Source organism: Silene latifolia, chromosome X (genome assembly GCF_048544455.1).
Source record: "Silene latifolia isolate original U9 population chromosome X, ASM4854445v1, whole genome shotgun sequence".
NCBI classification, from domain to species: Eukaryota; Viridiplantae; Streptophyta; class Magnoliopsida; order Caryophyllales; family Caryophyllaceae; genus Silene; species Silene latifolia.
This window is the reverse complement of record NC_133537.1, coordinates 293,228,711-293,250,968: the sequence shown is the minus strand read 5'-3', so window position 1 is coordinate 293,250,968 and position 22,258 is coordinate 293,228,711. Positions and strand designations below refer to the sequence as shown.

The 22,258-nt window shown below is 39.3% G+C and overlaps 1 non-coding gene across 1 annotated transcript; it reads right to left on the bottom strand.

Annotated features, from left to right (window-relative positions):
• Positions 1-17,545: 17,545 nt before the first annotated feature.
• On the bottom strand, positions 17,546-17,652 carry LOC141626052 (small nucleolar RNA R71). The gene has a single exon (XR_012535782.1). It is a non-coding gene; the product is annotated as a small nucleolar RNA R71 (small nucleolar RNA).
• Between the last annotated feature and the right edge of the window lie 4,606 nt (positions 17,653-22,258).

Here is a 22,258-nt window from a genome sequence, read left to right as displayed (position 1 = left end):
TTGATCTCAAATTTGAACAATTTTTGTGCTCATTCCCTTTTTGATGACAAAATGTGGTAGAATATGGATGATGGTTGTATGGTTTCAAGGGTCACCTTGGAATAAACGGTAGCCAAGGAGTTATCACACCACAAGGTACCCTTGACTAGGCCTTAATCCATGGGTCAAAGGATACTAGCATAACACATCCTAGGGTGTTTTACAAGTATTCTAATGAGCAAAGTCTTAAGAAGAAAAAGTATCTACAAGGGTCTTATATACACTTGTCAAGCTTCCCAAATAGATGTTTTCACAAAAAATTTTCTAAATGCAATTATATGTCATGATGCAACTAACATTTATACAACCTAATGCATATGCTTCTACCAACTAGTATGCCAAATAATCTAAATGTAATCCTATAATCACATTGTTTATACCGCATCAATCAAAATAAAGCCATATAGTCATCAACATAAAGAGGAAAAAGGAGATTGGAAAGATCATACCATGCGGTCTTCAATATCCTCATGTCTCGGATGTGGCGTAGTCGATCAATGTGAAAAAGGATAGACAAACACAATATATACAAACACAATATATATACAAGACTATACTATAAAGGAAATGAACATGTTTTTGGGTTTTTCAATTTTTCAAATTTTTATGGTTTTTATGCTTTATGGAATAAAGACATGTTTTTGTATTTTTCAAAAAAATTCAATTTTTATCATTTTGTTTTAAAAGTCATGTTAGCATTTCCCATCCCCACACTAGTATGGGCATTGTCCTCAATGGCCAATACGATAGCAAATTATGCAAGCTATATGAGAATGCATGATTTCTATACTAAATGCAAACTATATGACATATAAACAAGTGAATGCATTCTAAACTATACCATATGATGCATGAATTTCTTTGGTTAGAGAGCATAATTTGAATTAACTCCCAATGCTTATGCTTGAACTTTCCCAAACCAAATGAGACACTATTACTAATGTAAAAAATGGGAAAGTTCATGCACAAGAATGCTATGCATGAAACTAAATTTGTCATTTTGGATTTTACATGGTGGGAACAAGAAAAGACACCTCAATGGGACCGAGGTGGGAGTCCTTTGAGTGTTGTAGGACTCAAACACATGATCAAGATAAAAATTTAAAAACAAGAGAAATGAACAAAGCTAAAGGAGGTGTAGGAAACTCACAATAGATTGTGGCATCCTCCAAAAAGCTTGCTAGTCCTCAATTATCGCCCATGGCGATATCACTTCCATCGTCATCATCATCATCTACTTCCTCACTAGTATCATCATCATCTACCTCCATAGACCCGGAGCCTTCACCATCATCACTTGAACTTTGATCCTCTTCTTCCTCATTTTCCTCTTCTTCTTCAACTTCTTCAACTTCTTCACTCTCAACAACAATATCCTCACCACCCATGCTAGCATCCCTAGGAGCATTAGGAAATAACACTTCCCTATCCGCCCAACTAGGCAAAGGACATGATGGGTCAAGAAGTCCTTGCCTAGTTAGGTGTAAGAGGGGCGGATATTGATCTCTATAGGCATTGACTCGGTCTTCATAAGCTTGTTTATGCATGTGTTGCATTAATTGAGTCAAGTAATCGTTACCTACCGCAATACCTTCAGGTCGGAATTCTTGGTAGGTGAACGGGTAGGGTGGAGTCACAATAGCAGAGGAGGAGGACTTGGCATTGAATTCCCTTTGTTGTTGTATGATCATCTCGGCTTCACCAGAGAGTGGAAGAAGATAGTTTGTGCTTCGTACATTGAGTCGGCAAATCTTGTTTTGTAGAATGAAGGACTTGGCATCTTTTGTAAGCCACTCAAATTTGTTGTCAAGGTTGTCATTCTTGACCCAATGGAATTTGTGAACCATAGTGGCTAGATCAATGAGGTGGCCTCCCTTAACCGGCTTGTAAGTCCCATCTTTGTTGAAATCCCGGTTGAAATGCTTTGCCAACCATGTTACCAATCCCCCATTTACTATAAAGGCCGCACCTTCTTTGCCATGGTCGATTGTAAGCCACCTTTCGATTAAGAGTTGAAGAATATTGTATTTCTGGGTAAACTTCTTATCGACATTCAAGGTTGACTCAAGATAGATGAAATCAAGTTCGGTGAAATGATTAGTCCCCTTCCTAGCAATAAGAGTATTTCCCACAACCTTGTGCCACCCCCTTATGCCCGGATGGTGAACATAAAGGGCACGACACTCATGGTATGATTCGAATTTTCTTTCGGTGATAGCTTTCCACAAAGGTGCGGGATCATATTTTGAAGGTTTCTTCACATAAGTCGAGTCATTATCAAGACCGAACACCTTGCCAAACTCATTAAAGGACATCTTTCTATCCACATTCTCAAGGCGGAATTCAATATTCCTTCGAGTCTCCACCTTTGTGACTTTCAATGAACTTAGAAATTCCAAGGTGAGGGAGGGGTAAGTCAATTATTTCATATCAAACGTAAGAAACCCCATAGACTCAAAGAAGTTTTTGGTCCTTTCAAGGACACCCAATTTAGTCAAAGCATCTTGGCAAATAAACTTGGTGGGCAAAATCGATTTCTTAGCAAGAGACATAAATTTTTTCCTATGAGAATCGGATGTGAAAGTTACCTCCGGATATTCATGTAATTGCTCAATAACCAGGATAGAAGTAGTAGCTTCCACCATAGAAAGAGGAATTTCTTGAATTTCTACTCTTGCTTGTTGAACCACCAAAGCTTTGGAAACTTGAAGAGCTTGTTGCCTCTTTGAAAGATTTGATTTTGTAGGTGCCTTGTTTCCACCTTTAGTCCTAGCCATTGTTCTTCTCCTTGTATGTATCAACAACCAATGATTTGCTTGAATTCTTCTAGTATCCTCAAGCTTCAATGAATCCCAAATCGATTTAGGATTTTCGAATTTTGCCTTTAATCCTAGAAAATCGATTCAATTTTTGAGGATTTGGATGTTTGAATGGCTTTTTGTTGATAAAGGAGTAATTTGTTTGAGTTTTGAGGAAGTTTGGAATTGATTTAGGTGAATTTGGTTGAGGAAATTGAGTTTTATGGATGGAGGGATTGAGGGTTTTGAGGGTTTTGAATGTGTGTTTGTGTTTTGAATGAATGAAATGAAATGGGAAAGGGGGTTTAAAATCCCGTGTTTTTGAATTTCAGCAGAGGGGGATGAGCGTCTTAGGCACGAGACGCTCGGATTATAGCTCAGTCAGCCTTAGAAAATGAAACTCGTGTTGAACGAGCGTCTTCAGGAGGAGACGAGCGGATTCTGGCTTGAGACGAGCGTCTTCTTCTGGGGAAGCTCGTATCTTTAGTCAGAGTGAAATCCCAAATTTTGATGTAACCAGGATAAGCGGATTCTCACTGAGACGAGCGTCTTTAGACTCAGACTAGCGGATTCTTGAGGAGACGCTCGGATTGTAGTTCAGTAGCAATATTTTCTTTTCAGCTCTACCAGGACTAGCGTCGTTATGTCAAGACGCTCAAATTTTTATCCTGGACGAGCGGGTTCTTCTTGAGACGCTCGGATCATCCTTGTACCTCACGGGTTCAGTTCCACCCGTGGGTATTTTCATATCTCAAGTCATTTCTTATTTATTCCTTTGGTCTTCATTATGGGTGCACTACGAAGGCTCGGATAGCCTATGCAATTGCTATCCCCACACTAAGTCAAAACACTACACATCAAGAAATATTTGAGTTCCTCCCTCACTTTCTCTAAAAATGATAATCTTGATCAAAATGTACAAATGTAAATCCAAAATTCGACAAAAATGCAATACAAGAATAAAATGCAAGTTAAGGGGTTAGAATATTTACAAATGGTGGTTTAGGGAGGACTCCACCAAACTCTCACTCTTGAGATGAGATGTCAAGGGGGCATAGCCAAGGTGTTGTTGATGTTGCTCAACACCTTGTAGAAATAGTTGAAGGCTTGCTCATTATCATTATAAAGATCTTCAATAGACCTTTGCACATTGTGTTCTTCATGGTGGTGACTTGAGTCAAGATGGTCACCAAAGCCTTGGTCTATAGCATTGTCAATGTAGGGATTGACTAACCAATCGAATTCGTCATCCCATAGACAGCATACTTCACTAGCTTGCTTCCCTATAGTATCATGAGTTGATGGAAATAACTCTTGTTTCTTGTTATCATGGCCAATGAGGCCTTCTTCATTACTTGTCATGAGTGGTGGTGATCTATTCAAGATCTCATTGTTGTTGAAACTTTCTTGCTCTTTGGATGGAGCGTCTTGAAGATTATCCTCTTTCTTCTTCCATATGGGTGGTGATTCTTTACCCATAGCTTGATCTTTGCATTGAGATGCCAACTTCTTCCTATCACTTTCTCGGCTATAATGATCGATCATGAAACATGGCTCATGTAAGCGGGGAGCTCTCATTGTCTTGTCAAGGTTAAAAGTGATTGTTTCATCTCCCACTTCAAGTGTGAACTCTCCATGTTTCACATCAATCACCACTCCCGCGGTATGTAAGAATGGTCTTCCTAAAATGATAGGAATGTTGGAGTCTTCCTCCATGTCAACAATAACAAAGTCCACCGGGATGAAGAACTTGCCAATTCTTACCGGCACATCCTCCCATACCCCTAAAGGTGTCTTCTTTGATCGATCCGCCATTTAAAGTGTGATATTAGTGCACTTGAGTTCTCCCATTCCTAGTCTTTTGCACACCGAGTATGGCATGACACTCACACTTTCCCCAAGGCCACATAAAGCTTTGCTGATTGTAGTGTCGCCAATGGTGCATGGAATAGAGAAACTTCCCGGATCTTTGAGTTTTGGAGGTGAACTTCCTTGTAGGATGGCACTACTCACTTTAGTGAATGTAATAGTCTCTAGATTCCGGATGGATTTCTTCTTTGTAAGAATATCTTTTATGTATTTTGCATAGGCCAGAACATGATTGATTAGTTCCGTGAATGGAATTGAGACTTGCAAGTTTTTTACAATCTCCATGAACTTTCCAAGTTGTTCATCGAACTTAGACTTAGCTTGACGACATGGAAATGGAAGTCTAATCACAATAGGCTCTTTCTCCATAGCCTTCTCTTCATTATTCTTCTTTGAAACTTCTTGGATGGTGGTGGGTTCTTCTTCTTTCTTAGATTTTTCAACAACTCTTTCCTTGTCACTAGCATTCACAACATCTTCATCAATGGGCCTCTTCGGCCCTTCATACCTTGTACCACTCATCAAATGGATGGCACTCACCGACTCATGTCTTGGGGGATTACCTTGAGGTGGTAATTGCCCCTTTTGTCTTTGAGAGCTAGAAGATGCTAATTGAGACATTTGTGTCTCCAACATCTTTGTGTGAGCTAGTATGTTGTTGATGGTGATATCTTTTGCTTGGCTATCTTTTTGCATTTGAGTGGAAAACTCTTGTTGATTCTTTTGCATTTGGAGGACCGCTTTTTGAACATCAAAGCCTTGGTCATTGGATTGATTGTAAGAGGGTTGATTTTTTTGATAACCTTGGCTTTGGTAAAAGGGTCTTTCAGCTTGATTTCTCATTGGAGGTGGAGTGTATGTTGGTTGAGGATTTTGAACATTTTGGCTTTTGTATGAAAGGTTGGGATGGAATTTGGTATTCTCATTGTAATAGTTGGAATAAGGGGTGCCACTCTTGTATGCTTAGAAAGCATTCACTTGTTCACTTGTTCCCCTACATTCACTTTGGTCATGTCCCAAAGTTCCACAACTCTCACATACTCTACTTGGAATTGATGATGATGCCACCATAGCATTAACATGTTGCTTGGGTGATTTGGAGGCCTCTTCAAGTTTAGCCATGGCCTTCTCAAACTTCAAATTAATGGTGTCAATGTGAGCACTTAGTTGAGCACCCAATTGAGTAATGGAATCCACCTCATGCTTTCCTCTTCTAGTAGCCTTCTGAGATCTACTATATTGCGAGTTATGGACCGCCATTTCTTCAATTTTGTTCCATGTTCGATTGTCATCAACTTTGGTGAACATACCATTGGATCCTATATTGAGAATGTTTCGGGAGTCTTCATATAGACCATTCCAAAATTGTTGTACAAGGAACCACTCGCTAAGTCCATGGTGTGAACAAGAACGACAAGTGTCCTTGTATCTCTCCCATGCTTCGTACAAAGATTCCTTATCCCTTTGTTTGAACCCGGTGATTTGGGCTTTCAACATGTTAGTCTTTTCCGGAGGATAGAATTTCTTGTAGAAAGCAAGTGCCAATTTCTTCCAAGAATCAATACCAAGAGTAGCCTTGTCTAGGCTTTTCAACCATTGTTTCGCGGTACCAATTAAATAAAAAGGAAATAACACCCATCGGATTTGGTCTTGAGTAACTCCGGTTTGAGAAATCGCATCACAATAGTCACAAAAAGTCTTCATATGTGAGTGAGGGTCTTCACTAGGCATCCCTCCAAATTGACTTCTCTCAACTAATTGTATGAATGCGGATTTGGCAATGAAATTACCGGTTAAATGTTGTGGTGTAGGAGTATCATTTGGTAGGCTCTCCTCGGTTGGTACGGAATGTGATGAGAATTTATGCATTGTGGGTTGATTTTGTGGTGGGTTTTGTATTGGGTTATCCTCTCCTTCTCTTATAAAAGGGTTGGTAAACTCAATGTTATTTTGTTGAATGTTCACAATTTCTCCAATACCTCTCAAAGTACCTCTAGCAAGTCTTCTATTCTTGGTCAAAGTTTTTTCAATTGCAAGATCAATGGGTAACAAGTTATCTTGTGATCTCCTAAACATGCAAAATATCAAACAACTCGAAAATAATTAGAACAACCTTGAGGAGATTGACTTCCCCAAGGTAAAGAAAGACACAACTAAAAACAATAAATGAAAATCAAATCAAGTTAACACCGTCCCCGACAACGGCACATTTTTTGGTGTCGGGTTAAAAATCGTCGTCAAAAGCTTCCTAACCAAAACAATATTTATAACTTCACAAACTACTCTTAGTAAAGAGGTAAGTAAAGGTCGGATCCCAAGGGACAGGTATTGATGTAGGATTTTCAATTGCAAATGGTTGTGTCTTAGGGTGTCACAATTTGGGTTGAGATAGGAGTTCAACTAAACTAATTAATAATATAAAAGCAAAGTAATAAAAACAAGCAAGGTGATTAAATTGAGATGTAAACAATTGATTAAAAGCACTAGGGTGTCATGGGTTCATAAGGGATTCATGGGAGTTGATCATACAAACATATTCTCAAGTTATAAGCAAGCAATTATTGTTGTGATGGGATCGAGTTGGTGTATAAGCTTACAATCCCTAAGAAGGTTTGAGTCCCGGAGCCGAATCGATTAGATTGTACAACACCTACAAGTCAACTTAATCCTTCCTATCCAACTATATGCATGGTCTAATGAGACTCGAGTTGGTGTATAAGCTCACAAGTCTCATTGAAAAGATAGGTTATGGGTAAAAAATGCAAGGATTCATAGGCTCGCATTTCATCAAACATAACATGTGCAGAAGATGAAATCACAACAAGAAAGCAAATTAATTAAGAAAACATACTAAATTAAGCATGAATCAATCCCCATGTTGGTTTCCTCTAATTTCTCATTAACCCTAGTTAAGGAAACTACTCACTCATTATCACGTTTAACATGCTAACAAGGTTGTCAATCATACTAGCAAGGCAAAACATGATGAATAAATTATTAACAATAATTAAATAAGGTTAAGAGAGAATTATACATACGAAGATGATTCCAAATAATAATGCAAAGAATAATAGAAGTACTTGATGATTGATGGAAGGTTGTCAATCCTCCAAATAAACCCAAATAATCTTCTAATTACCCAAAATAAATGAAGAACAATAGAGAAATTAAGAAAAGATTAAGTATTAAGATTTGTATTAAGACTATATTAAAAGTTGATTACAAGATTAAGGAATGATTAGAACTTGATTAAGAAAGTATTAAGAGAGCATGCTAATCTAAGTAGTACATGGGGTATTTATACTAAAGATTAGGTACAAGGATTAGAGTTACTAAGGGCTTAAATGACTATAAAGACCCTTAAGAAAAGTTGAGGAAATGCTCCTCTCCAAGGAAATGAGCATTTCCGTTTTGCCGGTCTCGTATGGATATGCTCGTCCCGAGCGGCTTGAGTCTTGGCACGGTGGGTTCTGTCCTGTGATCCGAGCGGATCATAAAGAGACGCTCGGATCCTTTGGCTTCAAGACGAGCTTCTTGACTGGAGGACGCTCGGATGGTGGTGCTGGGAGACGCTCGGATTCTGGGTCAGACAGCTTCTTTTCTCTTCGTTCCTCAATAATCCGCGGGGATCTTGTTGAGGATGCAAGGATCCTTTCATCATTGCCCAATCTACTTTATTATCTACATAGGCCATCTAGTGATGTCTTCTCTTTGATGCTTGGTCATTAGATGCGATCAATTTAGCTCCATTTCGCCATGTAAATGCAAGGTTAGTACTCCTTTCCTACCAAGGGGACAAAACCTCAAAGAATATGCAAAATGGGAAACTAAAGATAGTAAATGACAGAATTATGCACTATAAAGCTTAGGAACGAGGTTAATTCGGAGGCTAAATGTGCTCAAATATGAGTCACATCAGTTGCTTCTCTCTCTCTCTCTCTCTCTCTCTCTCTCTCTCTCTCTCTCTCTCTCTCTCTCTCTCTCTCTCATTGCTTTCAAATCCTAAGGGCTAGATTCATCGGATCATTGTGTTCTTTACGCCGCTGAGACCGTTGTATTGTGGGTAAGATCGTAGTATAGTTTTTATATTGTTTCATTAATTTTGGTTGAAACCCTAATTGGGTAAACTGGGGGTTTTGGGAGTATTGTGTTTATTAGATGGTGATTGTATGATTGTATGTTTGATAGGAGGTGAATTCGTAGAAGAACGCTTTTGATCAACTTCTTGTGATTGTAGATCGGTGATTTCATCTCATGTAGGGTTTCCCTACTCAGTTATTGTATAAATGATTATAAGATGGTTGTTTAGTTGATTGGCATGATGATTATATCGTAATTGGTATTGGCATTGTTTTACATTGATATTGTGATTGGTTGTTGTTGATTGTCTGTGATTCTCGAGGTGCGCCCTCGGCTGAGTGGAGTCACTTGCGGGAGTGGCTTTACGCCCTTGATTCGCCCCTTATGGTTCCCGTCACAAAGGGGATGTGCACATTAAGGAACATGGGTTATTCGCTCGATGGAGATGAACGGGGCTAAGGTGGGAATGGCTGCGGTCCCTCACTGGCAGTGAGGAATATCTGTTGCGATTGATATTCTGGCAGGGCTACACACTTTAGTATGTAGTAAGATGATTGGTGATGTGACGGTGTTGGATTTTGTGATTGTGTATTTGTTGTTGTTTATCTTATATTGTTTATGCAGTAACTGACCCCGTTTAAATGTTTTTAAAACTGTGGTGATCCATTCGAGGGTGGTGAGCAGTTGTTTAGCAGGTATATCTTTGATACGCGGGATCTAGCTGGGGATGGAGTCATCACATATCAGAGTCTTTAGTCTTCCGCTGTGTTTGTTAAGGCAGTTTCACTTAGTTGGTTTACAGTTTTGAGAACAGTTGTATTTTACTTTACCGTTTTGGGTTTTGGATATGTAATCAGTTAAACTTATTTATCTAAAGTATGTTTCTTTATGGTTAATTTGATATACATTGCCTCGGGTAACCGAGATGGTAGCACTTCCATGCATTAGGTGGTCCTGGTAAGGCACCTTGGTGTATGGAGGTGTTACAAAGTGGTATCAGAGCGACGATTTTGGAACCTGTAACTAACGAACCCAATGAATTTAGGGAGTTAAAATAAAATGAACCCGGGTAGGAATTATTAGGAGTTAATGCAAAGACTTGGGAGACGTCCTAAAGTCGCGAACTCGCCCTACAACTTTAAACCGGTCACTATGGGTTGTCATGGGATCGCTATGTGTTTACTAATGTTCTATTGCATATGTTGGATGAATATGTATATATATGAATTTGTTGGATGAATGGTATGTGGTTGAATGGAGGATGTGGTGGAAAGGATGAAAGTAATCGTATATGGTAATATGATTAGTGGTTAAGCTACTTGTTTACTGCTAGTTCATATGCATATGTTGGATAAAGTGTATGATGGATGATTTGGTGGAAAAGATGAACTAATTACTGCATAAGAATATGATTTATGATTAAGAGCATGTTATGTGATAAAAGGGAGAATTTATAATGTGGCTATACTAGTAACATGTGATTAGGGGATGTGATACGATTATACATGATTTATTTGCGTAAAGTTATATAATAAAGTTATATACTTGTTTACTGTTGTTTCATATGCACATGTTGGATGACGAATGTGGTTAAAATAGATGAATTGATTGGAAAAGATGGAGTGGCAATTGCATGAGAATATGAATTTCGTGATTAAGAATATGTTTAGGTGACGAAGTGGAGTTATAATATTGTTATATTAGTAACATGGGAATAGGAGTTGTAATGTATATGTATGTTTTGTTTTACGAAAAGTTATAAAGTTAAAGCATGCGGGCATTACATGAGTGGTAAGTTGAATATCATATGATCATGATGGAAATTTTTGTTTGGCTTTTGTAGATAGTAACATATGGTTAGAGATAGTGGTTTTATGAGTATTGAGTTGTTTTTGTTTACTTTGTTGTTGTTTAAGTTGTTTGGAAGAAAGAATCAAGTAGTTATGTTGTCCGAATACAAAGAAGTTGTCTTTAAACTGTTATAACTTGAGATTTATATATGATTTTGACGTGATTCTAATTGGAGGTGATAGCTTGTTGTTTTACGATTCTAACGATAGGTCACACGCCTAAAATGACCAAGAAACGAGTAAGATATGACGTTTTACGAAATTTGGACAGTGCTGAGAAATGCGTAGGGTACTCGATCGAGTCGCCCTTACTCGATCGAGTGCACCTCTTGTAACTCGATCGAGTAGCCCTGGTAATTTGTTATACGTGCTTCTGACCTTCACCTACTCGATCGAGTAGGCTGAACTCGATCTAGTGACCCCTGTTTTGGGTCATATACTTATCTTTTGACTTCGTCGCATATCATGTTTAATTGAAAGTTGTTCTTTTGCTTCTTTATGCATTGTTTTACATATGTGTTGGCCCTGATGCGTAAGTTACCCAATCTTATGCTGAGGGGAGTGTCACCTTATAATGAGTATGAGTTTGGTGGGGAGACATGAATTATATGTGGTTGTGATGGATAGTGGAAAAAGGAAAGGGAAGATTGATGAGCTTATCGAGGCAGGGAGCATGTTTTGTGAGATGTGGTGAGTGATATAGTCGCGTGTTGAGTAATGTAAAAGTAAGTGAATATGGGTAAGAGGGTGATGTAAGTTTATGGAACGTGAGAATGAAAAGATTGAAATGAGGGATGCAAATGGTGGTAACTTGGGATGTTTAAGGATTATGAAGGGAGATAGTTATAACTGTGTTGGTTAAGAATATATGTAATGGAAAGGTCGTTGTAGATAGATGGAAACGAATGGTGTATAAAGAGCTTAGATTGAGTTATGTCGTGATGTGAATTATAAATAGAGTTTGATTTTGGGAATTTGGATTATCAAGAGGTGAAACTAATGTGTGATTTCCTTGGGAAATTAACGGTATGAAATGAGTTTTGGTTTCTAGAGGCGAAAAAAAAAAGGTGAAGAGTGAACTTTGCTTGTGTGGACGGATTGGTGACAAGTGTGAGTGATAGCATGATGAGAGAAGATCCATGGTAAGAAAGAGTGAGATGATATTGATATGAAATAAAGGGATTTGAGTTTTGGGGCAATGAGAAGGTAACTGGAGCACTAAAGAGTTAAGTAGAAGGAATAAGGAGTTGAATCGTTAATTGATTTGGTCGAGTGTAAAAAGGAAAAGAATGAGGGGAGTAAACTAGGAGAATGTTGACCGGAGTATGTGATATAGAAGTAAGGAATCGTCGAGATGTATGGCACTATTATGAGGATGTGAGTTAATGGTTATATAGGAGTTTCAGGACAACATGTTAGTCATGAGTTTCGAGGAATTAAGGGAGTAAGAAGTTGGTAGAGTATCTACACGATATGAGATTTTGGTGGAGAATTAGGTGTCGATACAATTAAGGATAGAATTGGGAAGAATGTTGAGGTAAATTTTGTTCATGGATTTGATGTTCATTATTTGGAATGCTAACCAAAGATAGGAAAGGAACTGTTATATTTAGATGCAAGTCTAAGAGATTTGTTATACGAACAGTGGTGGTGTTGTGGTGTGTCACTAGTGGTTAAGGGTGATGATTAATAGGAAAGGTAGCCATCTTAAAGAGGTTGATTTTGTAGAGGCCGGATTAATATGTACGGTTGTGACTTGTGAGGAAGTATAAGATGTGGTTATAGGAGGCGGTTACTAGTAGTGGAGTATTAGCGGTATGGTTATATTTGGCAGGAAGTGACGGTTATGCGAATTGGAGAATGTGTTATGAGGGGCATACGAGTTAAGCTCGAGCGAGAGGTAACCTTTATCAAGTGGTAACTTACGTGATTAGGTTTGACTAGTTGGATGTGATTACGGGTCTATGATGTGTATAAATGTTTGTGTGAGGTTCTCGCTCACGAGAAGTGGTATGGCGTGATAATTATAAAGTTGTTATCTGAATGTTCTGTAATATATGTTGGGTTCGGTAACCTAATGGAATGATATTCAAAAGTGATAGTTTGGGTGATCTGGCATGGCTAGTTATACTTGTATGTGTATTCATAATATATGTTTATTCCGTGAAATAGTATGGATGATATTCATGAGGTTCTTATCTGTTTATCCCGTGTAATATGTTGCGTTGTGATCTAGTAAAGCGGTTTTGAGTAAGTTTTCTTGTCCGGGAAGTTATACTGAGTCAGTGTTTATAGGATTGTATGTGTTGTGATGACTGTCGAAGTGGTTGTTGTGCCTCGGGTGGTGATCCGGGCACGGTACTTCGTGTTGTAATGCGGGTATTTTCGCGCTGCGGTGCGGCTATTGGTGGCGGTGTTGCGATGTCGTCATCGGTTGTGGTGGAGTAGGAGGGATGTTTACGATACGAGTTTTCGAAAGTACATATCAGTTATGCATAGATTGTTGTTTTGTTTACTACTGTTTCCTGCGAATTTCGGTTTGGACAGATAGACGGTTGTTTTGTTTATTGGTGTTTCTTACCAGTTTCAGCTTGGGAGTGAGGGTAGAGTATGATATGGAAGAGAGTTGTGTATGTTTCCGTTGTTGTCATGGTATAGTGATATCTTGTTGATGGGACACAGTTACGAGAGGTTGTTGAAGTACTTGTGATCTTCTTTTAGAGGAGGCATTGGTTGACATAGTAATGGCGAGTGATTTATGGAACATGTGTTGTACAGATCTGGAAGCTGCAGGTGGTTCATTATCTTTTATTGGGATAGTGAGTATAGGGTGCTGGAAATTAGTATCATGTTAAGTTATGGATGAGTTTGGCGGTAATGAAAGAAAAGAACTTGAGGATCTAGTGTGAGTGTGTGTAACAAGTGTGGATCGTGAGTTATGATTATGGAGATAAGCGCATCTATAGAGGAGTATGTCATTCTGCGGTAATGTTGAAGAGTTGGTGTGGTGATTTTGCTGAGGATTTTATGGTATTGGTTAGATGGAGTGCATAATAACTTGAGGTAGGAGAACTGTTAGAGTAAGAGAGCCTTGAAAATAGGAATGGTTATAGGTGTTGAGGTTATAGGCGGTTACCTTTGACATGCCGCGGTGATGAGGATAATGAGAAGATATAGCTCAGGATCTAGTGTTAGTGAGTTACGAGGACGTAACATTTATCTTAAGAGGAGTAGGATGCGATAAAGAGAGTTTGACGGTTGTACATGTTGTAGTATATTTGGAAGTTTAAGTATTGGTGGAGAATAAAGGATGGATTTGTATTGTGGTTAATATTGTTAAGAGGTCATGGCCGTGCTTGTAGTAGTGCGATGTTTAGGAATGGGAGAATACTTCGATAGTGTTGACACAATACTGATGATGTTTATGAGTTCGATGGTGTTGACAGTTGGATGATGATGTTTATGAGTTCGATAGCATTGACAGTTGAATGATGATGTTTATGAGTGTGATCAGTGAACTTCGAGGACGAAGTTCTTTTTAAGGGTGGTAGAATGTAACATTCCGTTCGGTGGTTGATCTTGCTTGGTGGATTGTCTTGATATTGGATTCTCTAGTGGATAATATGTTAGTGAGACGGAGCTAGCGGCGTTTGTGGATGGTATTCGGTAGTGTATGGAGTTAATGTCGAGAGGCTATAATGTGGTGGATACGATATCGTGAGCCATGTTGTGGAGGTAGGCATAGTTGGTGGAGTTGGTGTTAAGAGTTCATGTTTTATAGATTGGGGTGTGAACTTCAAGGAATAAGTTCGTTTTAAGGAGGGAAGACTGTAATACTACGGTTTTCTATGTCTTTGGGTACTCTATCGAGTGGGGCTTACTCTGTCGAGTAAGTGTGTTTGGTTTACGAAACAGTGTTCTGTTGTAGGGTACGCGATCGAGTAAGTTGGGCACTCGATCGAGTAAGGGTCACTCGATCGAGTAAGTTACTTACTCAATCGAGTAAGTTGGTTTTACAGATTGTTTTTGACGGGTTTTGATAGCAACGTGAGGAAGATATATAAACTTAATCCGTCAGTTTCTTTTCATTTTTACACTTTTCTAAACTTCACAAAGATAAAACAAAGTTACGTTGCTTCTCTCTCTCTCGTTGCTATCAAATCCAAAGGGCTAGAGTCGTCGGATCGTTGTGTTCTTTATGCCGTTGAGACCGTCGTATTGTGGGTAAGATCGTAGTATAGTTTTTATATTGTTTCATTGATTTTGGTTGAAACCCTAATCGGGTAAATTGGGGGTTTTTGGAGTATTGTGTTTATTAGATGGTGATTGTATGATTGTATGTTTGATAGGAGGTGAATTCGTAGAAGAACGCTTTTGATCCGCTTCTTGTGATTGTTGATCGGTGATTTCATCTCAGGTAGGGTTTTCCTACTCAGTTATTGATGTGACCATAATTAGCGCATATTTAGCCCCCGAATTAGCCTTGTTCCCATGCTTTTTAGTGCCTATTTGGGTCATTTCTTATCTTTAGTTCTTTGTTTTGCATATTCTTTGAGATTTTGATCCCTTGGTAGGAAAGGAGTAAGAATCTTGCATTTTCATGGCAAAACGAGGCTAAATTGATTGTATTCAATGACCAAGCATCAAGAAGAGACAAGACTAGAAGGCCTTTGTACATATCATAGTAGAAGAACAATGTTGAGAAAGGATCCTTGCGTCCCCAAGGAAATCCCCAAGGAATTTATGAAGAAAAGGGAAGAAAAGTAGAAGAATTGACGCTGACCAACAATCCGAACGGATTGCAGACAATCCGCCCGTCCAGCCAGAACAATCCGAGCGTCCCTCCTTGGAATCCGCTCGGATTCCCCCTCAACAATCCGAGCGTCCCTCTCCTGAATCCGCTCGGATTGCACCGCCCAAATCCGGCCGTCCCGACTCTAATCCGCCCGGATTCCTGCACAGCACGGATTTCATTCTTCAAGCTACGAAAAGAGAAGCCCTTCTCTCAGAAAATACCGGGTCCTCCTTGCTCAACTTAAAAAGTGTAATTACTAGTTTAGCCCTTAGTTAACCCTAATGCATCCTCCCTAATTTTCACTATAAATACCCCATTAGGCTAATTAGAGGAGCATGTTCTTCTTATCAATAATTAGTGTAGTTAATATCAATCAAATCTCTTTTCAATATTGTAATCAAGTATTAATCAAGTTTTAATCCAAGTTTTAGTTCTTTAATCTCTCTCTTGTTCTTCCTTTATTTTGGGTAATTGAAGATTATTTGGGTTATTATTGGGAGATTGACAACCTCTCAATCTAGGATTCAAGTACTTCTATTATTCTTGCTTTATTATTGGAATCATTAGTAGGTATAATCTCTTAATCCCTTTTTAATTATTGTTAATTACTTTCATTTATTCATCATGTTTCATATTGTTGGTATGATTGACAACCTTGCTAGCATGATCAACATGATAATGAGTGAGTAGTCTCTTAGCTAGGGTTAATGGGTGATTAGGGGAAACCAACATGGGGAATGATTCATGCTTAAATCAATATGCTTTCATATATTATTTGCTTGCTTGTTTTGATCTTAATACATGCACATGTTATATTTGATGAAATGCTAAGCCTATGAATCCTTGCATTTACTATCATCTTCTATCTTTTCAATGAGACTTGTAAGACATAACCCAACTCGAGTCTCATTAGACCATGCATGTGTTGAGTAGGAAAGATTAAGTCGACTTGTAGGTGTTGTACAATCTAATCGATTCGGCTCCGGGACCCAAACTTTCCTAGGATTGTAAGATATAACCCAACTCAATCCATCATAACAATAATTGCTTGCTTATAATTTGAGAACATGTTTGTATGATCATATCCCATGATTCCCCTATGATCCCATGACACCCTAGTGCTTTTAATCAATTGTTTACACCCCTTATTTTTATTCATCTTGCTTGTTTATTTTCATTGTTATTCTAGTTTAGTAACCTTCTACACCAACCCAATTTGTGACACCCCTAGACACTACTAGCTACAATAGAATTCTCATTTCAATACCCGTCCCTTGGGATCCGACCTTTACTTGCCTCTTTACTAATTGTAGAGTTGTTTGTGAAGTATAAATTGTGTTTTGTATCGACCATTGACCAACGACCACATATACTTAATTGTGAACACGAAATGGCCTCGATCAAAAATGGCGCCGTTGCCGGGGACGGTGTTTAATTGATTTAAGATTTCTTTTTATTGTTATTAGTTGTGTCTTTCTTCACCTTGGGGAAGTAAAACTCCTCAAGGTTTGTTCTAATTGTTTTTGAGTTGTTTGATATTTTGCATGTCTAGAAGGTTACAAAGTGATTTGTTACCTTTTGACCGTGAAATTGAAAGAACTTTGACGAATAATAGGAGACTTGTTAGGAGGAATTTGAGAGGTGTTGGTGAAGTTGTTCAACCTACTAGTGAGTTTGTCAATCCTTTCGCAATAGAAGGAGAAGAGAACCCATTAAACAATACCACACAAAATCCACCTACAATGCCTAAATTCTCGTCACACTCTATACCCACCGAGGAGAATCTACCAAATGGTACTCCTACACCGCAACATCTCACCGGTAATTTTATTGCCAAGTCCGCCTTCATCCAACTAGTTGAGAGGAGCCAATTCGGGGGAATGCCTAGTGAGGACCCTCATTCTCATATGGAAACCTTTTGCGATTATTGTGATGCTATCTCTCAAACGGGCGTGACTCAAGACCAAATTAGATGGGTCTTATTTCCTTTTTCCTTAATCGGCACCGCAAAGCAATGGTTGAAGGGCCTTGATAAGGCCACCCTTGGAATAGATTCTTGGAAGAAGTTGGCTCTAGCTTTCTACAAAAAATTCTACCCACCGGAAAAGACCAACATGCTAAGAGCTCAAATTACGGGTTTTAAGCAAAGGGATGAAGAATCTTTGTATGAAGCTTGGGAGCGGTTCAAAGGTATTTGTCGCTCATGTCCTCACCATGGACTTAGCGAATGGTTTTTGGTACAACAATTTTGGAACGGTTTATATGAAGATTCTAGGAACATTCTCAATATGGGATCAAATGGAATGTTCACCGAAGTTGATGACAATCAAACATGGAACAAGATTGAGGAAATGGCGGTCCATAATTCACAATATAGTAGACCTCGCAAGGCTACTAGAGGAGGAAAGCATGAAGTGGACTCCGTTACTCAATTGGGTGCTCAACTTAGTGCTCACATCGACACAATCAACTTGAAGTTTGAACAAGCTATGGCTAGACTTGAGGAAAACTCAAAATCATCAAAGCATCATGTCAATGCCATGACGGCATCCTCATCAATCCCAAGTGGGATATGTGAGAATTGTGGAACTTTGGGTCATGACCCAAGTGAGTGTAGGGGAACAACCGAACAAGTTAATGCTTTCCAAGCTTACAAAAGTGGTACCCCTTATTCAAATTTTTACAATGAAAACACCAAGTTCCATCCAAATCTCTCATACAAAAGCCAAAATGTTCAAAACCCTCAAACAACATACACTCCACCACCCATGAGAAATCAAAATCAAAGACCCTTTTACAATCAAAACCAAGGTTACCAAAATCAAAATCCATACAATCACCAAAATGACCAAGGTTTTGATGTCCAAAAAGCGGTCCTCCAAATGCAAAAGAATCAACAAGAATTTTTCACTCAAATGCAAAAAGATAGCCAAGCAAAGGACACCACCATCAACAACATTCTAGCTCACACCAAGATGTTGGAAACACAATTGACTCAACTAGCATCTTCAAGCTCACAAAGACAAAAGGGGCAATTACCACCACAAAGTAATCCCCCTAGACATGAAACGGTTAGTGCCATTCACTTGAGAAGTGGTACAAGGTATGAAGCACCGAAGAAGCAAGTTGAGGATGAAGTTGTGGAAGCTAGTGGAAAGGAAGAAATTGTGCAAAACCCCAAAGAAGGGGAATCATCAAAACAATAAAGTTCAAAGAAAAATGAAGACAAGGCCAAAGAGAAGGAGCCCATTGTGATTAGACTTCCTTTTCCAAGTCGTCAAGCCAAGCCCAAATTTGATGATCAACTTGGAAAGTTCATGGAGATTGTGAAGAACTTAGAAGTCTCAATTCCTTTCACGGAATTAATCAACCACGTTCCGGCCTATGCAAAGTACATGAAAGATATCCTCACAAAGAAGAAGTCGATCCGGAAACTTGAGACTATCGCCTTCACTAAGGTGAGTAGTGCAATACTTCAAGGGAGTTCACCTCCAAAGTTAAAGGATCCGGGAAGCTTCTCAATACCGTGTACCATTGGCGACACGACGATCAACAAAGCCTTATGTGATCTAGGGGCTAGTGTGAGTGTCATGCCGTACTCGGTTAGTAAAAGGTTGGGAATGGGAGAGCTTAAATGCACCAATATCACACTCCAAATGGCCGATAGATCGACGAAGACACCATTAGGGATATGGGAAGATGTCCCCGTGCGAATTGGGAAGTTTTTCATCCCGGTGGACTTTGTCATTGTTGATATGGAGGAAGATTCCAACATTCCAATCATCCTAGGAAGACCTTTCCTACACACCGCCGGTGCGGTGATTGATGTGAAACATGGAGAGCTCACTCTAGAAGTGGGAGATGAAAGCATAACTTTTAATCTTGACAAGACCATGAGAGCTCCTCGTTTGCATGAGCCATGTTTCATGATTGATCATTATAGCCGAAAAGATGAAAGGAAGAAATCGGAACTCCAATGGAGGAAGAAAATTGAAGATGCTCCATTCAAAGAGCAAGTGAATTGTGACAAGGAGAGCTTGCAAAGCTCATCAAAATCAACCAAGGAAGAAGAGGATGGCCTCATTGGCCAAGAGAAGAAATTGGGAGAGTTGTCTCCATCTAAGCAAGAGATTTTCAATGATCAACTCAATGAAGTTTGTGGTCTTTGGGACGACGAGTTTGAAGGGATTTTTAATCCCTACATTGGGCATGCCATCGATCATGATCAACAACAAGGGGCACGGTCTATTGAGGACCTCTACCATAATAATGAACAAGCTTTTGATTACTTTTTCAAGGTGTTGAGCAACATCAACAACACCTTGAACATGCCCCCTTGACATCTCATCAAGAATGAGAGTTTGGTGGAGTCCTCCCTAAACCACCACTTGTAAATATTTCTAACTCCCTAACTTACATTTCAATTTTTGTATTGCATTTTTGTCATTTTTGGATTTTTATTTACTTTGATCAAAATAATTGTCATGTAAGAGAGAAGTAGAGGAGGGACTAACGATTTCAATTAATGTGTAGTGTTTTACCTTAGTGTGGGGATGGCAATTGTCTAGGCTATCCATGCCTTAGTAGTGCCCCCACGATGAAGAACACAAGAAATGAAGAAGAATGGAAGAATGGTAAAGGGAAATGCATTGTGCACGAATGGAATGAATCCGGGTACAAAGGACCAGAATCCGAGCGGATTCCTGAGAATCCGCCCGTCTTCAACAATCCGAGCGTCCTACTGAGAAGACGCCCGTCCTGAGCTGAGCTGAAATTGAAAATTTCTTGACTGTTGAAGAATCCGAGCGGATTTCTGGAAAGACGCCCGTCTCATAGAATCCGTCCGTCTTGTGAAGAAGACGCCCGTCTTTGCAGCTGAAGAAAACAAAGAAATTTCTCTGGACTTAAATCCGTCCGTCCTGAAGCAAATCCGCCCGTCCCATCACAGAAGAATCCGAGCGGATTCCCCAGAATCCGCCCGTCTTTAGGCGAGCTTCTGAAAATTTTTGAGCTGCAGAATCCGCACGGATTGGGCCTAATCCGCACGGATTGCCCCTGCGTTTTCGAAAATGTCGACTTCTTTAAATACCCTCCCACCTTCATTCCTTCATTCATTCATTCATAAACACTACCCACAACATCAAAACCCTCATCCTCTCCATCACAAAAACAAAAACCCTCAACAAAATCCACCAAAATCAAATCAAACCATCCTTCAAACAACAAATCAATCACTCCATCTTCAATAAAAATCAAAACCAAGAACAAAATCTTCAACCTTTGAGTCGATTTTTGATTTCATAAAGGCAAAGCCTTTCACCTTCAAATCGATTTGGGCATTCTACAAATTGAAGATTTTTGATTCTTTTCTTGGTTAGTTCATCAAATGGCAAGGACAAAGGGAGCAACAAAGGCACCAAAGGCAAAGGCTCTCTCTCAAAGGCAAAAAGCTCTCCAAACAAAGAAAGTTTTGGCAATGGTGGTATCAACACCAAACTTGGAAGTGCAACAACAACAACAAACTTCTATGGGAGCATCACCTTCTACTCCGGTAATCGATCAACTCTTGCATTATCCGGAGGTAACTTTTATTTCCGATACTCATAGAAATACATTTGTCAAGTTTGCTATGAAATCAATTCAATCCACCAAATTCATATGTGAAGATGCCTTGGAGAAATTGGGTGTTCTTGAACAAACAAAAGCCTTTTTCAATGCCATGGGTTTGAAGAAATTGTTTGAAACAAAGGAATCGACATACCCTTCCCTTGTCTTGGAATTCTTAAGTTCTTTAAAAGTTACCAAAGTTGAGGATAGGGAAAATCTTGAGTTTCGTCTAGCTAACATTAGTAGACGCATTACCTTTAAGGAATTAGGTGAAATTTTGGGTCTTAGCGATGAATCGAGATATCTTAAGCATTATGGAAAGTATAACCCCGAGCCTCTTTGGGAGGCAATCTCCGGGAAGAAATTTGATGATTTTCATGCTTGTCGTGCTCTTTTGGTCCATCATCCGGGCATAAGAGTATGGCACAAAGTTGTGGGAAATACCATAATTGCTAGGAAAGACACCAATCATTTCACAAGACTTGATTTTATTCTCCTTGAATCGGCTTTGAATGTCGGAAGAATTCACACCAAGCCTTTCAATTCTTTGAGGCTATTGGTTGATAGATGGCTTAATGTTGATAATGGGAAGAAGGGTACGACCGTTATTGTCAATGGCGGCCTAGTCACGGTCCTAGCTAAGCACTTTGATCCTAATTTCAATAAGGATAAGAAGTACAAAGCAAAGGAAGGTGGCCATCTTATTAATATGCACATTATGATTAACAAGTTCAAGTGGGTTGCTCATAACCCCCTTGACACTAAATATGGATGGCTAACTAGTGAAGCTAGATCGTTCACCTTACCCTCGAAGATTTGTCGCCTAAGTGTCCACCGGACCAACTATCTACTTCCCCTATCCGAAGAAGCCGAGTACAACATTCAACAACAAAAGGGTGATCATGAAACCCCCTCCTCTTCCATTGTTACACCGCCTTACCCCTTTGTGTATGAAGAGTTCAAACCGGAAGGAGTTGAAATTGGGAAAGACTATGTCACTCTTCTTATGCAAGCCATGCACAAGCAAGCTTATGAAGATCGGAAGAATGCATATTTGGCTCAATATCCTCCCCTCCTACATTTAGCTAGGCAAGGACTCCTTGATCCATCTTGTCCTTTGCCTAGTTGGGCGGATAAAGAAGCCTTGTTTCCGGGTGCATCTAGGGACGTGGTGGAAGACAATGAGGTTGTTGGAAATGGTGAAGAAATTGATGATAATA